The 24,775-nt window shown below is 42.5% G+C and overlaps 2 pseudogenes across 1 annotated transcript; one reads left to right on the forward strand and one right to left on the reverse strand.

The window, feature by feature from the left end:
- The first annotated feature begins 1,102 nt into the window (after positions 1–1,102).
- LOC146363542 (Ig kappa-b4 chain C region pseudogene) lies at positions 1,103–7,696 on the forward strand (annotated as a pseudogene). Its single transcript, XR_014799210.1, has 3 exons — positions 1,103–1,131; positions 5,833–5,954; positions 7,224–7,696. The product of XR_014799210.1 is annotated as an Ig kappa-b4 chain C region pseudogene (transcript).
- A 4,399-nt stretch (positions 7,697–12,095) lies between these two features.
- Positions 12,096–12,596, reverse strand: LOC146363543 (Ig kappa chain V region 2717 pseudogene; annotated as a pseudogene).
- Between the last annotated feature and the right edge of the window lie 12,179 nt (positions 12,597–24,775).

Genomic DNA, 24,775 nt, shown 5'->3' on the forward strand with positions numbered 1-24,775 from the left:
TTATCAGTTAATCAGTTTTTCACAATGTCCACTGTAATTTATTTCAAAATAACGATTTTTTTTGGAAAGGAGATTTCCTCACCCCAATCCAAGTGTTGGCCAATCAGGACTGTGCAGGGTGCCAGTTTAGCTCAGTGGGTCATGGGAGGGGACAGCAGCCTGGATTTGAGTCTAACCTGTGGCCCTTTAATGTGTGTCTTTCCCACTTTCCTGTCTGTCTTCACTGTTTTACTATCCAATGATGGGAAAAATGCTGAAAATGCCATAAAAACATGCTAACTATAAGACAGTGTTGTCTGAAGATAAAAGCACACACATTTGTCCTTGTAAGACACAATCTGATTTTGTTCACATAAAAAAAAGAAAAGAAATACTGTACTTATCTACTCACAAACACATGAACAGAGTTTCTGAGAATCTTCACCCTGAAAGAAGTTAGAAATTGACCTGTCAACAAATTAAAGTGCTGTTCACATGTAAAAAATAGGCCAGAATAAATAGAAAAGTCAATGTTTTTCAAACTACACCTGTGCGTGTAAACATGGCCTCAAAAGTGAAAGACATTTAAAAAAAATAGAAAGAAAAGGAAAAATTTGTAAAAGTTATTTTAGAGTTTTGAAAAACTCACTCAGTACAAAAAAGCTTGCAGTGATTGACATTGATGCATGATGCTGACCACAGGTTGGAAAAGTTAAACATGACCACAGCGCAGATATCACTTGTTAAAATGTTTTGTAGAACAACAGGACAACCTGTGAGACTGGAAAGACTCGACTTTCATGTCCTGAACATGTTATTTTCTGTTTTGTGATGTAGTGTGTAATGCTCAGCAGTATCATTTTAACTGGTTCTGTGCATGATCTAAAGCAGTCTTTCTCAAACTGTGGTACACATACCACAAGTGGTACTTGGGCTCTCTCTGGTGGTACGCGGGAAATCTCCATATTTTTTTTTTAAGATTAAATTATATATACCATTGTGGAGGTATGCAAAGACAACACGAGCCTTCCCGAGGCTCTTCTGGGAGCCGGAGTCAACCAGAAAACGTCTCCCCGAGCATGAGTCCTCTATGAAGTGCAGCCTTTCCTTATCGCCAGCGGTCATGGCCGCTACAGGCGGCCCAGGGAAATGGTGGGCTCATTTCCTCCTGCATCGGAGGGGGGAGTAGCGCCGCAGCAGCAGCGCCTTCAGAGCGGTGTATTTCCCTTTGATAGGGGGGGTGATCTCGGAGGAGGGTCATCACAAAACAGTAGGCAAAACTGACGTGAATACAGTGCTTTATTTACAGTGCCTAGTTTAATTACAATGCAGGAACTATAATGGCTATGAACTGTGAACTATGAAGCATGAAACTCAGACAGTGTGCTATGACTAGATGCAAGAGTTTAAGTACAGATCCTGGGGAGGGAAAAGGGGCAGCGGCCTGGATGGAGTTGCACAGAGTCACTATAATGAGAAGAGACAGCCAGTCAGTGGCAGTCTAGTGAATCACAGCCATTTGATTAAACTATGATGGTTATGGCTTATGCATTGCAGGGGCAGGTGTCGCGCAAGGAGGGTGTCTAGGGGGTCCGGGTGAGGAGTGGTGGGGAGAGAGTCCGGAATATACTTGGAGCAACGGCCCTGGCAGGGAGGCAGATGAAGGGCCACGATGAAGGGAGTGCAACCTGATAGCAGAAACCCAGTGTCCAGACAGAGATGCATCTCTCCTGTTTGTAAAGCGTGACAGCCAGGCAGGGACTAAGACAGAGAGAAAACACTGAGTAGAAATGCAGATGTTAGGGAAACTCTCAAGAGCTTGGCGGCCTAGCACTAACGTGGGTTAGCTGAAGATCTGGCAGAGGTCTGTTGTGAGTGCTGGTCTTAAATGCTGGTGACTTGATTGCAGTCAGGTTTGAAGGCTGATGGGAGTCTCCGCCTTAAGGTGGAGCCCAGCAGAGTGGAAAAACCCCGCACTCACCCGGATCATGACAGTTAAAACGTAAGATAAGATAAGATAAGATAAGATACCTTTATTAGTCCCACAAGGGGAAATTTCATGTTACAGGTCAGAGAGGTATAACAATGGAAAATGCACCACATGAGGAAAGATAAGGAGAAAAAGATAACTCCCCCCAGACTGAGCTCCAACAGGGAGATCAGTTTGAGAACAGAAAAAAACACCTCTGCACATGAAAAAACTCTTAATACACCAAAGAAACACATGACAAGCAACAGGGGTGGGTAAAGGGTGAGAGACAGCCAGTGTAGACAGTGCATCCGGGCCTGCAGCATAAACGCTGGTCTCCTTGATCCACCGTCAGCATCGGAGGGGAATAAGCGTCAAAGGCTTTTGGAGGGGGAGGGGGGATGAGTGTACATCTGCATGTATATATATGTCTGTGTGTGTGTGTATGTGTGTGTGTCCGGAGTTCAGCTGAGACAGTGTCCTTCGCCCTGCCAGGCTAAGTAAACAGTCTTCCAGCAAACCCAGGTGGCCTTGCATGGAATGGGAAGAACAGACTAAACACAGTCGTTATCAGGGTGTTGTTGTTCAGCTCCAGCCTTGAGACCGCAGCTGGCGCCGAAGTGGTATCCGCATGAAGTGATGGTGGTTTATACTTTAGTGCGAACAGCTCATATGAATTTCAAAGCTGTTCTAACAGTCCGACACTGGTCTCTCAATCTCCCGTTGGAGAGCCGCGAGCTTCTCCATGATGTTATCAACCTTACGCTCCGTGATGTTGTCATTCTTGTGCTCAAAGAGCAGATTCTGAGTACTCACGACCGCAGTGAGCTTCTCCAAGATGTGATCCAGTTTGTGCTCAGAGATCTTATTCTGAGTGTTCACGGCAGCCGTGAGCTTCTCCAAGATCTTATCCATGCTGCACTCAATGAGCCCATTTTGAGATGTCACGCCTCGTCCCATCATTTCAATCCCAGCGGGCAGCCTTGTGGGGGTTTGAACAGCCGGTTCCGCTTTCTTAATTCTTCGATAAGTCAGGGCCAAGCCAGCTCCGATCAGTAAGGACCCTGTTATCACGGTTCTGAATAGGTAGATATCTTCAGCACTCAGGCTCACCTGAGCCCAGACTTCTCGTTGAGAAAAGGGTGTCAATTGCATTCAGGGACCAGATTGATCAAATCCATAATTCCTCTTTTAGGTTTTAGAGAACAGACATGTTAAAAACACAACAGCCTTAAAAAATGCAGAATAGTTTGGATCCAGAAGCAGGGTTCATACGTCATCACTTAAAGATTGGATATCCCACCTGCTGTGAATGTTTTAATGCAGTACAGTTGTTGTTATTATCATTTGTCACATCCTGTTTGTGACAGTTAAAATAAATAACATTCATATAAGAAATAAAATTGTCTCGTGTAAACTGTGTGGTGTTACAGTGGCTTTTCCACATTTTTTCACATTACAGCCACAAACATGGATCAATTTTATTGGAATTCCAGGTGAAAGACCAACACAAAGTGCTGCACACGTGAGAAGTGGAACGAAAATCATACATGACTCCAAACATTTTTTACAAATAAATAACTGCAAAGTGGGGTGTGCGTAATTATTCAGCCCCCTTTGGTCTGAGTGCAGTCAGTTGCCCATAGACGTTGCCTGATGAGTGCTAATGACTAAATAGAGGGCACCTGTGTGTAATCTAATGTCAGTACAAATACAGCTGCTCTGTGACGCCCTCAGAGGTTGTCTAAGAGAATATTGGGAGCAACAACACCATGAAGTCCAAAGAACACACCAGACAGGTCAGGGATAAAGTTACTGAGAAATTCAAAGCAGGCTTAGGCTACAAAAAGATTTCCCAAGCCTTGAACATCCCACGGAGCACTGTTCAAGCCATCATTCAGAAATGGAAGGAGTACGGCACAACTGTAAACCTACCAAGACAAGGCCGTCCACCTAAACTCTCAGGCTGAACAAGGAGAGCGCTGATCAGCCAAGAGGCCCATGGTGACTCTGGACGAGCTGCAGAGATCGACAGCTCGGGTGGGGGAATCTGTCCATAGGACAGCTATTAGTGGTGCACTGCACAAAGTTGGCCTTTATGGAAGAGTGGCAAGAAGAAAGCCATTGTTAACAGAAAACCATAAGAAGTCCCGTTTGCAGTTTGCCAAAAGCCATGTGGGGGACACAGCAAACATGTGGAAGAAGCTGCTCTGGTCAGATGAGACCAACATGGAACTTTTTGGCCAAAATGCAAAACACTATGTGTGGTGGAAAACTAACACTGCACATCACTCTGAACACACCATCCCCACTGTCAAATATGGTGGTGGCAGCATCATGCTCTGGGGTGCTTCTCTTCAGCAGGGACAGGGAAGCTGGTCAGAGTTGATGGGAAGATGGATGGAGCCAAATAGAGGGCAACCTTGGAAGAAAACCTCTTGGAGTCTGCAAAAAACTTGAGACTGGGGCGGAGGTTCACCTTCCAGCACGACAACCACCCTAAACATAAAGCCAGGGCAACAATGGAATGGTTTGAAACAAGACATATCCATGTGTTAGAACGGCCCAGTCAAAGTCCAGATCTAAATCCAATCCAGAATCTGTGGCAAGATCTGAAAACTGCTGTTCACAAACACTGTCCATCTAATCTGACTGAGCTGGAGCTGTTTTGCAAAGAAGAATGGGCAAAGATTTCAGTCTGTAGATGTGCAAAGCTGGTAGAGACAGACCCTAAAAGACTGGCAGCTGGAATTGCAGCAAAGGTGGTTCTACAAAGTATTGACTCGCTGAATAATTACGCACACCCCACTTTGCAGTTATTTATTTGTAAAAAATGTTTGGATTCATGTATGATTTTCGTTCCACTTCTCACGTGTGCACCACTTTGTGTTGGTCTTTCACCTGGAATTCCAATAAAATTGATTCATGTTTGTGGCTGTAATGTGACAAAATGTGGAAAAGTTCAAGGGGCCGAATACTTTTGCAAGCCACTGTAAATAGGCCTATACTACTGTACTTTAATGTCGGTCATAAGGGTGGTACTTCAAGAGACATATTTTATGAGGTGGCACTCACTGTGAAAAGTTTGAGAACCACTGATCTAAAGACACTGAGTGTTTGTGAGAACACGTAAAACTGTTTTGATGTATTTGTGCAGTTTGACGTTTTGTGAATGTAGATTGAAAATTCACTTTAATGTTTAGAGTTTTGAGAAAGAAGGTGGAAGTGTCGTGGTCCGGAGTCTGTGGACTCCATGTTTATGTTTTAGGTTAATTAATATTCTGTGGTTTTGTTTATTTTGGGTTATTTGTGATTGTTCAGAGTTTAATGTTCTCTGTTCCTCCCTTGTGTTTTGCTTAGTATTTTTGGTTCTATGGTAATGTTTTCAGGTTACATCCTCCCAGTCTCGTCTAATTAGAATCAACTGTGTCTTCCTCCTGTCTGCCATTTCCTTGTTTCCTTGTGTGTGTATATTAGTGTGTGTTTGCCTCTGCTCTTTGTTGGAGCATCTGCGTCTCACTGGTGTTTCATCCGCATCTCGTTTCCTGCTGGCCATCCCCTGTGTTGTCTCAGTCTCCTCACGTTTCAGGTTTGGTTTGTAGTTTTCCCCAAGTTTTGTTCACGCCATACCCGTTCCTGTTATGTGCTTCACTTACGCTAAATAAAACTCACTCCCTGAATCTGAGTCCGCGTTTGGGTCCTTCCAATAAAACCCGCAGCTGTGACAGGGAGCTTTTGTAGTGATGTATCTTAACAACTATAAAATGTAAATTCTCAAATTATATTTTTGGAACTTTATTTTATTGTGTTTATTTTATTTTAATTTTAAAATTATACTATTAATATGTTATAAAGCTATGATGAAAACAATTCATATTGTTGAGTTTGTTTGTTTCAGAGTCAGAGAGCCGTGTCTCTCTACAGTCAGAGGTTTTTGTACGGCGGCTCAATGAGTTTGTATCACTGTGGTGGACTTTTGGTGGAGGAACCAGACTGGATGTTGGAAGTAAGACGAACTTAAACCTCTTTTACTTTATCAGATTTCTTTCTTGTGGTTATCTTGACTTTTCTGTTCAGTGTGCCAGAAAACAAAAATCATTAAAATAGTTTTTAGATCAATTTTCATGAAGACACAAAGTTAGCTTCAGAATAAATGTTAAAATCAATATTAACAAATAATATAAAACATCAGAGTTGACTTGAGGATTATTGATATATATATATGTCTGGTTAACTCTTGAGAGCTTTTGGTTTTAATTTAGTCTGTTAGAGTCAGAGAGCCGTGTCTCTCTACAGTCAGAGGTTTTTGTACAGCGGCTCAGTGAGTTTGTATCACTGTGGTGGACTTTTGGAGGAGGAACCAGACTGGATGTTGGAAGTAAGATTATAATGTTTATAAAGAAACTACATCGAGGTTTAAATGTTAGCTTTATAACAATGAAGTGTTCATGTAGAGGTAATATTATAACCATTATACACTGGAGGCTGACTCCATCAGCTTTAATTCGATTTTATGTCGACATTTCTGACATAAAGACAATGCATTGTGTAAATAATATAAACTGTCATCAGCCTGTGATTATTTTCTCGTTTTAAATCACAGTCACTGTTTCTAAGATGAATTAAAGGTAACTGTCCTCAAGTTAAACAGAGTGAAGATAAAGATTTCTGGTGTTTTACTTAATCAGTAAAAATGTAGAATTCACTTAGAAATCCTAAAAGCACTACAATAAATGACTGAAATTCACATGAGGTAAGTAGAAAACTTGTGTATTATACAGAACGGAGGTTTTTGAAGCTTAACATCTTGTATAATTGTTGCCATATCTGCTTATTTTATTTCCAGAAGTTAAAGATGGGCATTTGACAGTGTGCAGCACGTCTGGTGTTTCTGTTGTAGCAGATATCATTTCAAATGTCATTAAAATCATGTAAGCAGTAAAAAAAAATAATCCACATCATTCAAGTAGTGCTATTAAGTTTCTTATCTCTAAAAAGTGATGTGTTATAGATAACTGATGATTTTGAAGCTAACATTGTTTTTGTAAATGTTTCCACATCTGCTTCTTTTATTTCCAGTGTAGTTTGAACATATTTCAGCTCAAACTGTGTGATGATTCTCTCTGTGCTGATATGCATGAGAGGTTTCTTAAAGGGAAGTGAAACAATGTGTGAGTTAATGACTGGTGGAGCAGAAAAAACACCTGACAGAAACTTCTTAACAGAGAAATTCAAATTGTGCTCCCTGTGCTCTAACCTGATTGGTGTCTCCTAGGTGATACCCGCCCCGCACTGAAGGTGCTGGGTCCCTCCAGTGAGGAGCTGAAACAGGGGAAGGCCACGCTCATGTGTCTGGCCAACAAGGGCTTCCCCTCAGACTGGAGTCTGTCCTGGAAGGTGGATGGCAGTGGCAGCATCAGCTGGGAGGAGAGCAGGAGCCCCGTGGTGCAGGAGAACGACGGCCTCTACAGCTGGAGCAGCACCCTGAGGCTCCCTGCAGACCACTGGATGAAGGTGGGCTCTGTGACCTGTGAGGCCACCCAGGGCTCCCACACTCTAGTCTCAGAGCCACTGAGGAGAGACCAGTGTTTCCAGTCCTGAACTATATGTGACTTTTATGCTGGTCTTACTTTCACACTGCATTCTGGAGCTTTTTTTTTTTCCAATTTCTTCTCTCATGTTTCATTGCTTTGTTTAAAGTTTAAAGTTTGTTTAAAGTTTTAAAGAATAAAAAAAATCTACATTAAATAAGAATCGAGTGTTTGTCTTACTTTTGTGGTGATGTCAATATTAAACTCTAAATAATGATTTCCAGGATTCTTATTGGAAACCAGTGTGCTATCTGTAGAAAGTCAATATGAGTCAGTAGAATTAAGTCACTTTGAATACATGAAGTTAAGCCAAGTTTATGTTAAAGAATAAGTGCGAAGGGGAATTGATAAGAACTTAGAGATTATGATTTTATTACTGAGAATATTGAGCGACACCGCCGTTATTCATGCAAAGTCATTGCATGCTGTTTAATGAATGTTTCAGCATGTTGTAGCTTGTTATATGAAGCAATTTGAGTTCTCAGGTGGAGTAGAAAAGCGCAATATAAGAATGAGTCAAATGATCAGTGTTGAGGTAGGTATCTTAAAGTATTCTATTATGCAGAGTACTTTTTTAAAGTAATGCAGTACATTATTTTGGTGTTTTTCTGTAAAATCACCTGAAACACACCATCTCATAACTATCATTTAACAATAAGAACTTATACACTACAGTCCCTCACGCCAATATAAATCCCTATCCTAATGAGGACACACATACAGTGGCTTGCAAAAGTATTCGGCCCCCTTGAACTTTCCCACATTTTGTCACATTACAGCCACAAACATGAATCAATTTTATTGGAATTCCAAGACAAAGTTATCAGACTAGTATTGAACAGCAAAAAAGAAAAAAACTACAAACCTGAGAAAATTGGACTTAAAGTTTCTATTTGAAGTATTTGCTAAGTTATGCAGACAATTGTGACTCACTGATTTTGGTGATTTACTTGTGTTTTTTTCTCTTTCTTTAAGAAATGTTTTCATAATGAGCAATATTCAGGAATTGGTTCACATGTATTTGAGCTGCTATGAAGCAGAGGTCAAAGGTCAAAATTTGATTGACTGAGATACAGATAGATTTCCAACTTCTTTTTTGTTTAGCAACAATAACATTTTCACTCTATCACTGTGTGTGTGTGTGTGTGTGTGTGTGTGTGTGTGTGTGTGTGTGTGTGTGTGTGTGTGTGTGTGTGTGTGTGTCCAGTATCTTCCAGCTGCAGCAGTCACTTCAGTTTCTGTTCAGTCTGACTGAGGGAGGTTTTTGTACGACTGTTTTTCACTGTGTGAACAGATGCTGACTGTTGATATAATGCTGACCTACACAGTAATAAACTGCTGCATCTTCAGCCTGGACTCCACTGATGGTCAGAGTGAAGTCAGAGTTTGATCCACTGCCTGTAAAACGAGCTGGAATCCCTGAATATCGACTGCTAGTGTAGTAAATGAGCAGTTTAGTTTCTCCATCTTTCTGTTGGTACCAGGATAAATGATTGCTATAAATATTCTGACTGGTCCTACACTTGATGCTCACAGTTCCTCCCACAGCAGAGCTCACTGCTCCAGGCTGAGTCACTGTGATCTGTCCTCTGGACTCTGAGGATACAGAGACAAAAACATAAAGCAGCTTCATGGTTTTGTGGGCTTCATTTCAGAGGGACAGATGTTGATAGAGGAGAGGAGTTTGATTCTCTGGACTTTACCTGTGAAGCAGCAGCAGAGGAGAGTCCAGATGAGGACGCAGATCAAAGTCATGTTTTTGATGAGGAGGATTTCTGTGGCTTCTGTTGTGATGAAGGACAGCTGTCAGTCATCCAGTGTTCAACTCTCAGGACTATAAACTCTCCCAGAGCACTGGAGCATGGTGCTGCTGATGCAAAGTGCCTCTCTATGGAAATCATCTGACTGACTCCAGCATGATTACATAAGCAGTCATCACAGTGTGAATTCACGGGTGTCACGTCAATCGACCAACATGTTTTGAGGAAGAGGTAAAATGCTGCAATTTAATATTTTTGGTCTTGGATCTTGGATGCACTTTCGAGGTTCAAGTATTTTTGTTTTTTTGTTTTTAGTCTTTATTTATTCCTTCATTCAGGAACTCTAAGTCTTCTCCTGATCTACAAACTGCTGCAGCAGATTAAAAACTGATTTAAACATCCATTCAGCTACCGCTATAAAAGTCATGAATAACATCTTTAAGGCGATGAAACTTTTGGTGTGACTTTTCGACTGGACTGACCCCAACACTGACTTGGATCAGTTTCATGATGCTGTTTAGTAATAGATCAATCAAATTAATGTAATCAAGATCTCAAAGTCAGTTTTCTATTGTTCTGATTGTAATTGAACAGATAAGGTGTGCACATTTTTCCCACAATGATTTTTATTTTTTTATTTTTTTTTGCCCGATGCTCAAAAGTAATTGAACGACTCTCTACTACAACCCATTCCATGGACAGACAGGACTTGTTTCCTCATTATTCCAAGATAAATTAAAAAGATAGAGTATTCTGAGTTCATGACGTCTTGAAAATCATCATTCAACTTAAAAACTAAAACAAACATATAACAGAGATTGGAAAAACTTTAGGACTTTAGAATTGAAAGTTAAGAAAAAAACAAAAACTTTACCACAAATTAAACAATACAAATGGATGAATCTAAAAAACACTGTCTTGGAGGGAGTTGTACTATAGACAAAGTCGACTATTAAGAGACACCTTCATGAAAGAAAACTCTTGCTAGTTGCAAACGACTGGTTACACTCAAGGACTGGAAGACTGGATAACACTTTACCAGAAAAAGACTTAAAAGGCACAGTTCTGATGAAGCTTTATCAGTATGATGAAATATGAAATGTGCACAGCTTTACTCTCTGCTCACATTCAACCAAGTGCTGCAACACTCATTAGACTGCACTTCACAGTTCAAATGGATAATGGCCCAAAGAAAACTCTAAAAACCACCCAAGACTTTCTCATGCAAAGAAGTAGAATCTTCTTCAATGGTCAAGTCACCTTATTTCATCTCAACAGAGCATGCTCTCCTGTTATTAAATACTAAACTGAATGCAGAGAGACACACAAACAAGCAGAAACTGAATTTGGACTCAGTAAAGGCCTAGTGGAGCATCTCAAGGGAAGACACAGCGAATTTGGTGATCTCCATGTCTTCAAGGCATTAGGTAGTGATGGTCTACAGAGGGTTTCCATCCAAATATTTTTTTTAAAATTACTACATTTAAAGTTATTTTGGCTTTTCCAAATAAATGTGGGAATCTGAAAATGGGGGACAATCTCTAAATGTGGCTGTGTTTTGTAAATAGCTGATACATAATTGAACCATCACTATATCTTATGCCCTTCAAAGATAAGGAGTTATGTGGGCCTTAAGGGTCACTTCAGTCACAACTATTTTTTTAGTGGAAATGTGTCCATTTAGTCCAGTGCATGGTGTTGTTTGTCATTGATCTTTAATATTTTTTTTAATATCTCCTATTTTGCAGAACTTTGAATGTGAACATATAAAGCTTAAAAATCATTATTTAAAATTGTTGTACTTTCTATGCACAGATTTAATTAAGTTTAGGTCAGCAGGGACGAAAAGGAGACGACCACTATAATCACAGAAGATGGCCCTCCCCAGAGGGCGACGTCGCGGAGCGCTCCGAGTCAAGTTACTTATTATTACTTTTCTTTTCCTCACTACTCTATCGTGTTGAGTTAAGACAAACACTGTAAAAGCTTTCTACAATTGGGCATCCTTGCCCAATTTCAGAACTGGGCAAGGACACGTTTGCGATCTCTCTACTCGAGCAAAGCATCCCGTAGACCCTCCAGGGATGTTACTAGAAGTTCGGTGTTGTACGGCCCAACAGTAACAGGCTGTGGAGAACCCCATAGCTGCTGATGGCAGCACAGATAGGTACGTTTCCACCACACTGACCAGGCAGTTCAATAATGGCACGCTGACCTATGACATTGCAACCTTTTTTTTTCCTTTTTGCTAGATTCAACATGTATGTTGTCTTCTATAATCCACTGCTGTATTTCATGCAGTCGAATTGCATTATTCTGATGGACCATATCCACAATAAGTGTGTCTTTCCTCATTGCCTTGCCAAACAAAAAGTGGGCACATCTTTTTTTTTTTCTTCTTCTTCTTTTCCAGAATTCTGAGAAAAAATCAGAATTCTGACTTTTTTCTCAGAATTCAGGAAAATAAGAAAAAAAAAAAAGATGTGCCCACTTTTTGTTTTTTTTTCAAGGGTTCAATCTTTAAAAACATGATATTTTTGTAACGATGCATTAGGAAATTTCCTCTTTTTTGGACATATCTTCATTTAATTAAAGAAGCATTATTGACATTTTCACTCTATCACAACTCTGCGTGTGTGTGTGTGTGTGTGTGTGTGTGTGTGTGTGTGTGTGTGTGTGTGTGTGTGTGTGTGTGTCCTCAGTGAACTGTATCAGTCTCTGCAGTATCTTCCAGCTGCAGCAGTCACTTCAGTTTCTGTTCAGTCTGACTGAGGGAGGTTTTTGTACGACTGTTTTTCACTGTGTGAACACCCACTGACTGTTAGGATAGTGCTGACCTACACAGTAATAAACTGCTGCATCTTCAGCCTGGACTCCACTGATGGTCAGAGTGAAGTCAGAGTTTGATCCACTGCCTGTAAAACGATCTGGAATCCCTGATTGTCGAGTGCTAGCATAGTAAATGAGCAGTTTAGGAACTCCTCCATCTTTCTGTTGGTACCAGGCTAAATGGTTGTTGCCATGAACATTCTGACTGGTCCTACACTTGATGCTCACAGATCCTCCCACAGCAGAGCTCACTGCTCCAGGCTGAGTCACTGTGATCTGTCCTCTGGACTCTGAGGATACAGAGACAAAAACATAAAGCAGCTTCATGGTTTTGTGGGCTTCATTTCAGAGGGACAGATGTTGATAGAGGAGAGGAGTTTGATTCTCTGGACTTTACCTGTGAAGCAGCAGCAGAGGAGAGTCCAGATGAGGACGCAGATCAAAGTCATGTTGTTGATGAGGAGGATTTCTGTGGCTTCTGTTGTGATGAAGGACAGCTGTCAGTCATCCAGTGTTCAACTCTCAGGACTATAAACTCTCCCAGAGCACTGGAGCATGGTGCTGCTGATGCAAAGTGCCTCTCTATGGAAATATTCACAGTGACTCCAGCATGACTTCATAAGCAGTCATCACATTGTGAATTCACAGGTGTCATTTCAATCGGCCAACATGTTTCAAGAAAAATGTAAAATGGTATAATTATAATTTTTTGATCTGGGATGCACTTTCAAGGTCCAAGTATTTTTGTTTTTAGTCTTTTATTTATTCATTCAGGATCTCTAAGTGTTCTCCTTAACTACAAACTGCTGCAGCAGATTAAAAACAGAATTAAACATTCATTCAGCTACTGCTATAAAAGTCATGATGAATGATATCTTCGGGGCATTGAAACTTTTGGTGTGACTTTCTCCTGGACTGACTCCAACATGCTGTTGTCAGGGTTCCTGGGTCGTTGACCCAGCATTTTCAGTTTGTTTCATGTCTGGTTTATTCTCTGTTTTCACTCCCTGTTCTTTATGCCAGCCTTTCCCTGTGTGTTACTTCAATTATGTTCAGCTGTTCACTCACCAGTCTCCAGTCAGTCATTATTCAGCCAGTGTATTTAAGTCCTCAGTTTCCACTCACTTACTGTCTTTTCATTGATGTTGTCACTGCTGTCTACTCTGCATGTTGGCCTTTCAGTTCAGTCCAGTCCAGTCAGCCAGTCTTCTTCCCTGTTCTGTTCGTCCGTTCATCCTGCCATTGCAATAAACTCCCTTAATCCTCACCTCGAGTGCTGCGTTTGGATCCCCTCTTCTTCACATCCACACAGCAAACCCTGACAGAATGACAAGACCCGTGCCACGAAGACATGCTTGGGACTCAGCGGACTCGGGCCGGTTCGAGCGGCAGGAGGCAGCGCTCTCCCGCTGGGCGGAGGAGCTCAGGGAGAAACAGCGGCTCTTCGCGGAACGTCTTCGAGGGGACTTGCCTGGCTCTCAGCGGCCCTCGGGGACGCTGCGTTCTCCCACCTGCTGCCTCACCTGCACCGGAGCATTCGCCGCGGAGAGTGGGCGTCTCTCACCGCGCTTCGGCCTCTCCCTCTATCGCCGCTCCTCGCACTCACACTGCCCGCCTCATTCACCAGACCTTCCACCTCGCCGGGGCGCCGGGACTCCATCTAAACCAAAGACTGTTTACTGTGATTACATTCTGGACTATCCAATTACTACTCATTACCATTCTGCCTCCAAAAGAACTGTCTTGCCCTCAGAGGCTCCCATTAAAGACATCAATGCTGCTCAGGCTGATAATTTTCCTCATTTTGCTATTTCTTCACCTACCTGTCAGCCTGTCCCAGTTCCTCCATCCCAGGCCATTATTAATTACACCACTAAACCCGATAATTTCTCCCAGTCAATCATTATTTCTTCACCCATTGTTCAGCCTCTTCCTGCCAGCAGGGCAGCTAAGATTCGGCCTTCCCCTTCACCTGTTTCACCTTCTCAGGTGAAGGCAGCTAAGGCTCAGCCTGTCTCTGTAGCACCTACTCGGGTGGCTAGGGCTCAGCACGTACCCGCACCTGCACCAGCCCCTTGGGATGATGCAACTGACGTCCAGCCAGCACCCACTCCTGTGCCAGCTCCTAGGGCGAGGGCAGCTAAGACACAGTCCACTCCTGCACCTGTTCCGGTTCCTCGGGTGGGGGTGACTGGTGTCCAGCTAGCTCCCGTGCCTGTCCCAGCGCCCAGGGTGAGGGCGGCCAGGATTCCACCTGACCTCTCTAGAGGCTCCCACGCCGTCACCTGCAGCTGCTCCGCCACCGGCGGCTCATCCATGTCAAGTTTGGTGTCAGCAGCCACCTTCCACCCACTGACTGGACTTCCTCGCCGCCGGCCTTCGGACCTGCTCAGTGGCCGCCGCTGTCTTCCCACCGGACCTGTTTTGGCTCAGCCGCTGGCCACGTGGTCGCCCACCACAACAGTTTCTTTTTGGAAATTTAAGTCCTCAGTTTCCACTCGCTCACTGTCTTGTCATTGATGTTGTCACTGCTGTCTACTCTGCTTGTTTGCCTTTCACTTCAGTTCAGTCAGTCAGCCAGTCTTCTTCCATGTGCTGTTCATCCGTTCATCCTGCCATTGCATTAAACACCCTTAATCCTCACCACGAGTCCTGTGTTTGGGTCCCCTCTTCTTCACATCCACACAGCAACCCCTGACAGCTGTTTAGTAATAGATCAATCACATGAATATAATCAAGATCACAAAGTCGGTTGTCTAACTTTCTGATTGTATTTGAATTGAAAAGGTGTGTAGATTTTTCCCACAAGGATTTTTTCGCCAGACACTCAAAAGTAATTGAACAACTGTCTACTACAACCCATTTCATGGAGATATAAGACTTGTTTCCTCATTATTCAAAGATAAATTAAAAAGATGAAGTATTTTCAGTTCAAAGTTAGCATAAGGTTCAGGAAATCGTCAATCAGCTAATATACTAAACTTTAAAAACCACCCAAGACTTTCAGAGGCAAAGAAATAGGATATTCTTCCATTTTTAAGTCACCTTCTTTCACCTCAACAGAGCATGCATTCCTGTTATTAAATACTAAACTGAATGAAGAAAGGCCCACAAACGAGCAGAAACTGAATTTGGATTCAGTAAAGGCCTAGTGGAGAATTATGTTGTTGAGTTTGTTTGTTTCAGAGTTAGAGAGCCGTGTCTCTCTACAGTTTTGTTTCAAAATAGCTGATAACTATTCACTGATAGCTGCTAACATCTGCAAACAAATATAATTCTATAAAGTTGTTCTATATAGTGTGTAACTGTTAATATAGAGGGTTATTAAATTTATTGCTAATGAAATTGTAACCCAGTGTTAAAAACGGGATTAAAAGCATAAATATTGATACTCTTTTGATTAAAATACTCATTTCACAATGGGAATAAATATTGATAAAAAGCAATTAAATATAATGAATGCTGATAAAAAGCATGTAAACATAAGTTTAATCAATATGTGGATAAATGGTGTGGAGGCAGGACTGACCCTCCCCCAATCTGTGTGCGCTGCTCGGACACCTGTGTGTGCCTTCATGTACCAATCAGCTACGCTAGAGATACAGATGGAAGGAGAAAGAAGCTATCTGGATAGTAAAAGCCTTTTTGGTGAAAGTACTTGGAGAGTATTAGTGAATTCTGAAGGCCATGCAAGAACTGTGAAGCCCTGTATAGCATTTGCTGCTTCACATGGGGCCTGTCTCAATATGCGTACTTGTAAGGGTCTGAACAGAGTTTCATCATGTTATTTTTGCACTATTATGTTCCGGCACATGTTGTTATTACATGGGTTGATTAAGGTAAACATTAGGCTGACATCTGGGGCCAGAGCTGAAACTGTTCTGGGCCAGCACAGGACCACCATTGTATCTGCAGCTGGCCTTGTGCTGGCCCATGTGTGGGCCACCTCTGGCAAACCTGATCTGGGCCACCAAAGGGCCGTCATTCTTTGCGGTATGTGGGCCATGTGTAAGCACATTGTGTGGGCCAGATCAGGGCCATAACAATTTTACTGTGTGGGTAATAGTTTATGTTACACTTCTTTTGCTCCAAATCACATTTTATTCACTACTGTTGTGTTTCTACATCATTGTAAATAAAGTCATTGTCCACACCACAGCTCGGAGGCTGTCTTGGGTTCACTCCACACTCTGGCGACAGCCCTGACACTTGATTAGATGTTATGGCTTTGTTCCACTGCGGTTATCAAAGGTCATGACTAAGATTCATCTTGGTATCTGTTACTGGCCCACGTTTGTTCTTTAGTTAATTATATATTTGCAAGTTGAAAACAACATGCATGAGATAGCACATATTTGTGTTGAAGGGCTTTATTTTGTGTGTGTGTCCTCAGTGAACTGTATCAGTCTCTGCAGTATCTTCCAGCTGCAGCAGTCACTTCAGTTTCTGTTCAGTCTGACTGGGGGAGGTTTTTGTACGACTGTTTTTCACTGTGTGAACACAGCTTGACTGTTCAGCCAGTGTTCACTCTGACAGTAATAAACTGCTGCATCTTCAGCCTGGACTCCACTGATGGTCAGAGTGAAGTCAGAGTTTGATCCACTGCCTGTAAAACGAGCTGGAATCCCTGATACTCGAGTGGTAGCATGATAAATGAGCAGTTTAGGAACTCCGCCATCTTTCTGTTGGTACCAGGCTAAAAGATGGTTGTTGTTCCAAAAATTAACATTAGGACTGGTCTTACACTTGATGTTCACAGTTCCTCCCACAGCAGAGCTCACTGCTCCAGGCTGAGTCACTGTGATCTGTCCTCTGGACTCTGAGGAGACAGAGACAAAAACATAAAGCAGCTTCATGGTTTTGTGGGCTTCATTTCAGAGGGACAGATGTTGATAGAGGAGAGGAGTTTGATTCTCTGGACTTTACCTGTGAAGCAGCAGCAGAGGAGAGTCCAGATGAGGACGCAGATCAAAGTCATGTTTTTGATGAGGAGGATTTCTGTGGCTTCTGTTGTGATGAAGGACAGCTGTCAGTCATCCAGTGTTCAACTCTCAGGACTATAAACTCTCCCAGAGCACTGGAGCATGGTGCTGCTGATGCAAAGTGCCTCTCTATGGAAATTTGTTGACTCCACCAAAGACCTGCATCAGGCTCATGGTGCTGTTTATTAGTGAATCAGCGAATTCATCATGACATTGAACTGAGACATTTTAAAGTTTTAGGAAGAATCTAAGCTTTTTCTTCACCATATATGATATTTCAAATTGTGTAATTAAATGTTTTGTTTTATGATTCATTTTTGATCTATTTTAAATATATTTTGAACGGGGCTGTTATCAGACCTGTTCATGCTGATAGCACTACCTATAAAACCTCTTTCAGTAGCTTTATGATCACAGTCATTTATTTATAGAATGACTGTGGGGCAGACCAAGTATAAAAATGTTCACTATTTGTTCATGATGTATTTTTTAATCACAAAATTAGTGAATTATTCAAAACTGATCTGAAGCAAACCAAAGTTATGGCACTGATGTTTTTGGCTGCCAGTGTAGCTGGGCCACTAGTGTTTATTGATAATGTTACTGCTGATAGAGGTATCAGTGAGAAATGTGAAGTGTACACAGCAATACTCTCTGCTCAGATTCAACCAAGTGCTGCAACACTCACTGGACAACCCTTCACAGTGCAAATGGATAATGACCCCCCAAAAATTTAAAAACCACCCAAGACTTTCTCAAGCAAAGAAACATTATATTCCTCAATAGTCAAGTCACCTTATTTCAACTCAAAAGAGCATGCTTTCTTGTTATTACATACTAAACTGGATACAGAGAGACCCACAAACACGCAGAAATTGAAGATGGCTTCAATAAAGTCAGAAGACTTTATGTTTGGAGTCATGTAAATATATATTATTTGTAAAATGATTAGAAACGTCACACCAACGACCACCTTAACTTAAAAACCCACAGAACTTTTTCAGGCAAAACTGCCTGACTTTTTAATCAGGTGTTGACTGCGTTCATTCGCTGATCCCTCGTGGATGACACAGAGCCTGCTCTGCACGCCCTTGTTGGAGTTTGGCACGCTCTTGTTGGAGGAGGGCGCTCTTTTCACCCCTCACTCTCTCATTCCAACGTAGCTGTAGGTTTAAAGGGAAAGTACGTCGTAAACCCTTGTTGTCTTCCCTCAGCATCTAACGCAGAGATCTCTCTTAACCTTTATGGTTATTGCTGTGCTTCTGGAATCTTCTAATGAGGACTAGCAGGACCCTAAAAGGCACGACCCTTGACCTCAACCACTGCCTGGGCTGTCAGCTATGCCAGGACTGGTCCCTGCTTCTCGTTAGTTCTCTGACGATTTTTGACCCAGTCTCAGTGTGGAGATTCCCCCCCCTTGGGATGATTTCTTCCAGTAATAACCTGGCTACTGCACTTGTATCTCCTTACGAGAAGGAAAAACTTTTAACCATTTGGAAAACAGATCAACCATCATCAAACCACATTTTCCTTTCAGTTGAATGAACTTTACTTATAGGTCATCAAAACCTTATCTCAACATGGATGTACCCCCGTAGAGGTTTAATACCTGTACATGAACTGTTAATCCCACAAATCCCAGTAAAAATCATGGAAAACATAGAAAACATTGTTTCATGTTAAACTGTTTCATGTTAAATCTGGAATCTCTCCTTTTGACACATGGTCCCTCCCATGAGTCAACTCATCAGAACTAGGAGAATAACAAAAGGAAAAGGTTAATTAGATCATTTCTCAGGCAATATCAGGGCTTGTCCTCCGGAGTAGCTTCACTCCAGCCATGTAAACCTGTGTTAAAAGATGTGGTTGTTAAGCCTGTTGAACTCCTGGCTCTGCCTGGAGCCTGCATCCACGCTATTATTGCCTAGAAAACAAACTTTGTGAGTTAATATAAACTTCACATTTGCAAACAACTGTAGGTCAAAAGAGTAACAAGGCATCCAGCCCCACAGACACAAGTGTGCCATGTGCAGTTTATTTTTTCATATCATTAAAAACACTACTGTTGCCATAATTCGCCCAAATCATGGATCATCTCATGTGTTTATGCAAAACTACTGTAATCAGTGACTGTTCTTAAGTAATGTCACTCACTTGTTTTAACACTATGAGCTCAGTAGCTTGAGATAAATAGTGATATGATAATGAGCCCAGCACTAAGATGTTCTGTAATCACAGCACATCCTGCTTCATTTCACTCATGTCGGTCTGTGTGATGCCAAATCCTGCACAAAGACCCTCAGAGAGAAAAAAAAAACATTAGCAGTGGAGCGTCCTGGAGGTCAGGTCTGGATCAACAGATTCCAGAGGTGCTGCTGTAAATCATGTAGTTAACAATCTGATGCTGTGAACACTGGTTTCAATGCAGTATATTGTCCACATTGTATGCACACTTTCCCACTGTAGCGTTTAACATTTTCCAACAATACAGTGTGATACTATAACCAACAAGCAGCCAGTAAAACCACAGTTTCCTTCACACAAAAAGTAGTAACACAGAAAAGTGGCAGCTAAAGGGTTAAGTCTGCAGGGCCAACACACACTCGTGTGAACCTACAGTCTCCCCCTCCTCTGGACTCTGTCATCCTCCTGCTCCTGCAAAAACAAGCAAACAAACAAACAAACAAAAAAACACACCACCTTTTTTTTACTGTTTGGGTGGATTAGGCATTAGAAGTGACTAATCCTAAAATAGTTACAGTCTTTAATCTCAATTTCAAGTCAGTCACACTTAGTCCACATCATCAGTCCATCACAGTCCAGTCACATGCATTCATACCAATCATTGCTGATAGTGGAAACCTGCGCACTAATTTAAATATCCATTAACAGCAATGTGATTTTTTCTCTCTTTGGCTCTTGGCGAAGGCGGTCGCACTTTTTCTCCTCTCCTCTCCCCCTTATCTTCCCTGCTTAGCCTTGTTGAAACTTGTTCGATTTGGGTAAGAGAAGTAAGCAGACTGAATCCAGGTAGGTGGCCAAAAATAGTGATCTTTATTTACACACTTGCGCAGAGTGTGGGAAGAAACTTGCAACAACAATCTTACAATCTTCAACGAGCAGACCGCTCCCCATCCTTATATTACCCTGATGACATCACAGTTAGATCTTACTGGAAATGATAACAGTTCAAAAAGTTCTCCTTATATAGACATCCGAGGCTACTTTAGAGACAAACAAGTGTGTGATATGTTGTGCAATTTTGTGAGACTGTGTGTCCATCCGAGAGACTGTCCTGAGACGACCTCCCTGTTCTTAATACGTGCGGGTGTGAACGTGCGTGTTTTCCATGACTCTCTATGTGCATGTTGGTGTAGGCCTGAATATGTGTGTAAGTGAATGTAGAAGGCCCTACTGGACCCACAGCTTCGAGAGGTGTGAATACAATGATATGGATACCATTTGCAATAGCTTAAGCAGATAGAAAGAATGATAGAGAACAAAAATAGACTAATTAAAGTGATCAGATTACCATAGATATAATTCAGAGATTATTCTGTCAGCAGATTCGACAATGATGAATGATTGATCAATGATAGTTCTGATTATAAATTGTCACCATAAGAATACAAAATAAAATATCTCTTGTCCACACTCCTCCTCTTTGGCCATCGGCCAACCTTTACCCGAATTTGTTTCACTCCTCCGTCCAGGCGGCTTCTCGCAACGGCATCATATACCCCGGACCAGCTGAACCAGCTGAACCAGAGTCTAGGGCCCTGCTTACCAGTTTTACCAACACTCGCCTTACCAGAGGAATGAGACAACACCCGATCATCAATATACCTAGAAAAACTATAAGAGAAAACATGGCAGACATAAACACACCCTTCCATTGCCCAAAGACAGACGTGATCCAGTCTCCCAGCCCCGTGTTCACGCCTGATTGCTCATGCATGGTTCTAGATAACGTTTTCAGATTCTCAAGCGCCCGAGTGACCGTTCCGTCCGGAGCAGTATTGTTGGGAATAAAGGTGCAGCACATGTCACCAAACATTGCACATACCCCACCTTTCTCAGCCAACAACATGTCCAGAGCCATTCGATTTTGGACTCCCATTAAAGACGTCGGACCTAATTGTTCCCACCTGAGCCAACCTCGCGCTTGAATTTCCTCGACGACTCGATCGGTTTGGACTCTGGAGCGGATAGACCTCTGCGTCTGGGCAATTCACCTGTCTGCCAATAAACAAACAAACACATTATAACACTTATTAACCCCAACATCCCCGTTATTTTCCAATTTTCCCACAATTTCATGATCACTGTTCCCAGGCTCTTTTTACTTTTACTTTAAACTTCGTGATAAGAGTATAACGTTATGAGTATAAAAGTATGCGATTATCGTACAAAACTATTACGATTCCTTTAAACTATCAAATACTTTAGACTAGAGCCCTAGCCTATTAGGAGCCTGGAACGAATTAATGCTTGGCATGTGACGCTCCTCTTCTTTCTTCGTCTCCCCAGGTAGACTGCTGGGGAGAACCGCGGCACAGGGGGAGAGGATTATTCTGCCTCTATGTTCCCCCCTGTGTTACTTGGGGTGGAGCTTATCTCGAGTAAGCTCTCATCGGCCACGGCACATTGAGACCAATGGAACCAGGTCTCACCCTTTCCCTTCAGCCGAACCGCACTGGTAGTGCGAGCCGTCACCTCAAATGGCCCCGTCCACCTTGGATCTCTCCACTTTCGCTTAATGACCTTCAGCCACACCGCCTTGGCGTCGGGTACGGACCTGTCCTCCGCATTCACCCCCTCTCCAACCTGTTGTGTGAAACTAGACACAAGAGCTTTTAATTCTTTCCAACATTCAGTATGGTTTCTGTTACTTTTTATACTTTCTTCCGCCGGGACTGTTGTCCAAGGACCTGGAAACTGTCGTCCTGTCAACAGCTCATATGGTGTGAAACCTGTGGATTGATTAACACAACATCTTATTATCATCAATGCAATTGGCAGGGCTGCCACCCAATTTAGCCCCGTCTGAGCAGAAATTTTAGCGATTTTATTTTTCAGGTTTAGATTCATTCTTTCTACTTTCCCCTGCGACTGGGGATGATATACAGTGCCAAATCTGTGTTGCAACCCCAGCTTCTGTTCTACCTCTGCCAAATCTTTGTTTTTGAAATGAGTCCCATTGTCTGACCTAATTCTCTTAGGAAAACCATGCCGGGGGATGTAATGATTGATTAAACACTTAATCACACTTTTTGCATCCTCCCTCTTTGTTGGCCACGCTTCGGGCCATCCCGTCAGAGCATCTACACTTACCAGTAGATATCGAACTCCTCCTGGCCCTGGATCAATCATGTCAGTGAAGTCGATCACAATCTCTTCTCCTGGTCTCTCTGGGATGGGAAATTTTCCTGCCTCTGGCTTAATTACTGGTTTTGGATTGTGCCTCCCACAGATCAGACACGTCCTGGCTTTCTCCTTGATCATCTTGAGCCTCTTGTGTCCTTGTCTAGTCTCGTGTATTTTTGTATTACTTTTCCCTGGAACACTCTCCCACAGTCTGTTCTCTAAAACCTAAAAGAGGAATTATGGATTTGATCAACTGGTCCTTGAATGCAATTGACACCCTTTTCTCAACGAGAAGTCTGGGCTCGGGTGAGCCTGAGTGTTGAAGATATCTAACTATTCGGAACCGTGATAACAGGGTTCTTGCTGATCGGAGCTGGCTTGGCCCTGGCGTATCGGAGATTAAAGAAAGCGGAATCGGCTGTTCAAAACCCCCACAAGGCTGCCCGCTGGGATTGAAACGATGGGACGAGGCGTGAGTTCTCAATATGGGCTCATTGAGTGCAGCACGGATAAGATCTTGGAGAAGCTTGCGGCTGCCGTGAACACTCAGAATAAGACCTCTGAGCGAAAATTGATTACATCTTGGAGAAGCTCACTGTGGTCGTGAGTTCATACTGAGTTCAGAATCTGCTCTTTGAGCACAAGAAGGACAACATCACGGAGCGTAAGTTTGATAACATCATGGAGAAGCTCACGGCTCTCCAACGGGAGATTGAGAGACCAGTGTCGGACTGTTAGAACAGCTTTGAAATTCACATGAGTTGTTCGTACTAAAGTAAAAACCACCATCACTTCATGCGGATACCACTTCGGCGCCAGCTGTGATCAAAAACACCCTGATAACAGACTGTGCTTAGACTGTTCTTCCCTATCCTACGCAAGGCCACCTGGGTTGGCTGGAAGACTGTTTACTTAGCCTAGCAGGGCGAAGGACACTGTCTCAGCTGAACTCTGGACACACACACATACACACATACACTGATACACACTCACCCCCCCTCCCTTTCCAAATGCCTTCGATGCTTGTCCCCTCTCGGGGAAGATGGTGGTCGACTGGACCAGCGCAGACATGCTGCAGGACCAGATGCGCTGTCTACACCGGCTCTCTCTCACCCTTTACCCGCCCCTGTTGCTTGTCTTGCGTTTCTATGGTGTATTGATGGTCATGTACTTTTTGTGCTGAGGTGTTTTTTTCTGTTATCAAACTGTTCTCCCATTAGGAGCTCAGTCTGAGTGGAGTTTTTTTTTCTCCTCCTCTCACCTCATGTTATGTATTTTCGTTGTTTTTTTTCCTATCACCCTACCTCTCTGACATGTCTTCCCAATGTGTTGTTTGTGTAAGTTTGGTCAGAAGGTTCCTTTGTAAGTGCGCATGCGCCATTAGTGTGCTGCCTGCTGTAACCCTAATTTCCTTCGGGATTAATAAAGTATTCTGATTCTGATTCTGATGTCATTTCAAAACAAATAAAAAGCAATTCTGATTTTGAAATGGATTGAATCCTTTTAGACACAGGACTTACAGTCTAATATGGTCAGTGTCTCAGGTAGGTGAATTTCCCCTCAAGCCCATTGCACTCTGGAGAAGCTCACCTTGTATTTGCTCTCAATGACATTGTAGGAGCCATATGAGTTGTTCCTTTTTTGACTAAGTGGGTTGGTTTAAATGGACTCACGGTATTGGTGCACGGGTGTGGGGCGTGTCTCATGGGTGTGGTAGATGATAAATGTGGTTGCACTCACCTGTTCACTGCACCTGATGTTGATGAGCAGAAAGGTAGGGTGAGCATGAGGCAAAACTTTCTGTTGACCGCAGCTTGAATGATTTTGATGTATTTTGACTGTAACTTGATGGTTTTTGTATATTTGTGCACTAATTGATGCCATAGACCAAGTTGTAATTTGGCATAGTAGTTAGTGCAGTTATTGGTGAGTTGCAGTTATTTGTTTGTGCAGTCTGTGCATTTGTTTAATAGTTAATCCCACGCACTGATTTGTATATTGGACAGTTGCATGTGGAATAAAAGGAGCAAATGGTACAGAAGTGTATGTTATGTGTTCATTGCTGCGCGTCATCTGTGTCCTCATGTTTAGCCTGCCGCGGCCGTTGGTTGGAGGAGCCGCAACAGACATATTTATAGTACTTCTAACTTTCAGTCTTGCAGGCCTGCTTAAAAGAGCTGATTATTAAATCATCAACACACAAAATATCACTCCCAGAGGGATGATACCTGGCAGTTTTTTTCTAAGTGCACTGTTACAAAAAATATCAGGCCAATTTCAAGAACTCCAAACATTAAA

This window comes from Perissodus microlepis, chromosome 22, assembly GCF_051167445.1.
Source record: "Perissodus microlepis isolate ML-2025 ecotype Zambia chromosome 22, ASM5116744v1, whole genome shotgun sequence".
NCBI classification, from domain to species: Eukaryota; Metazoa; Chordata; class Actinopteri; order Cichliformes; family Cichlidae; genus Perissodus; species Perissodus microlepis.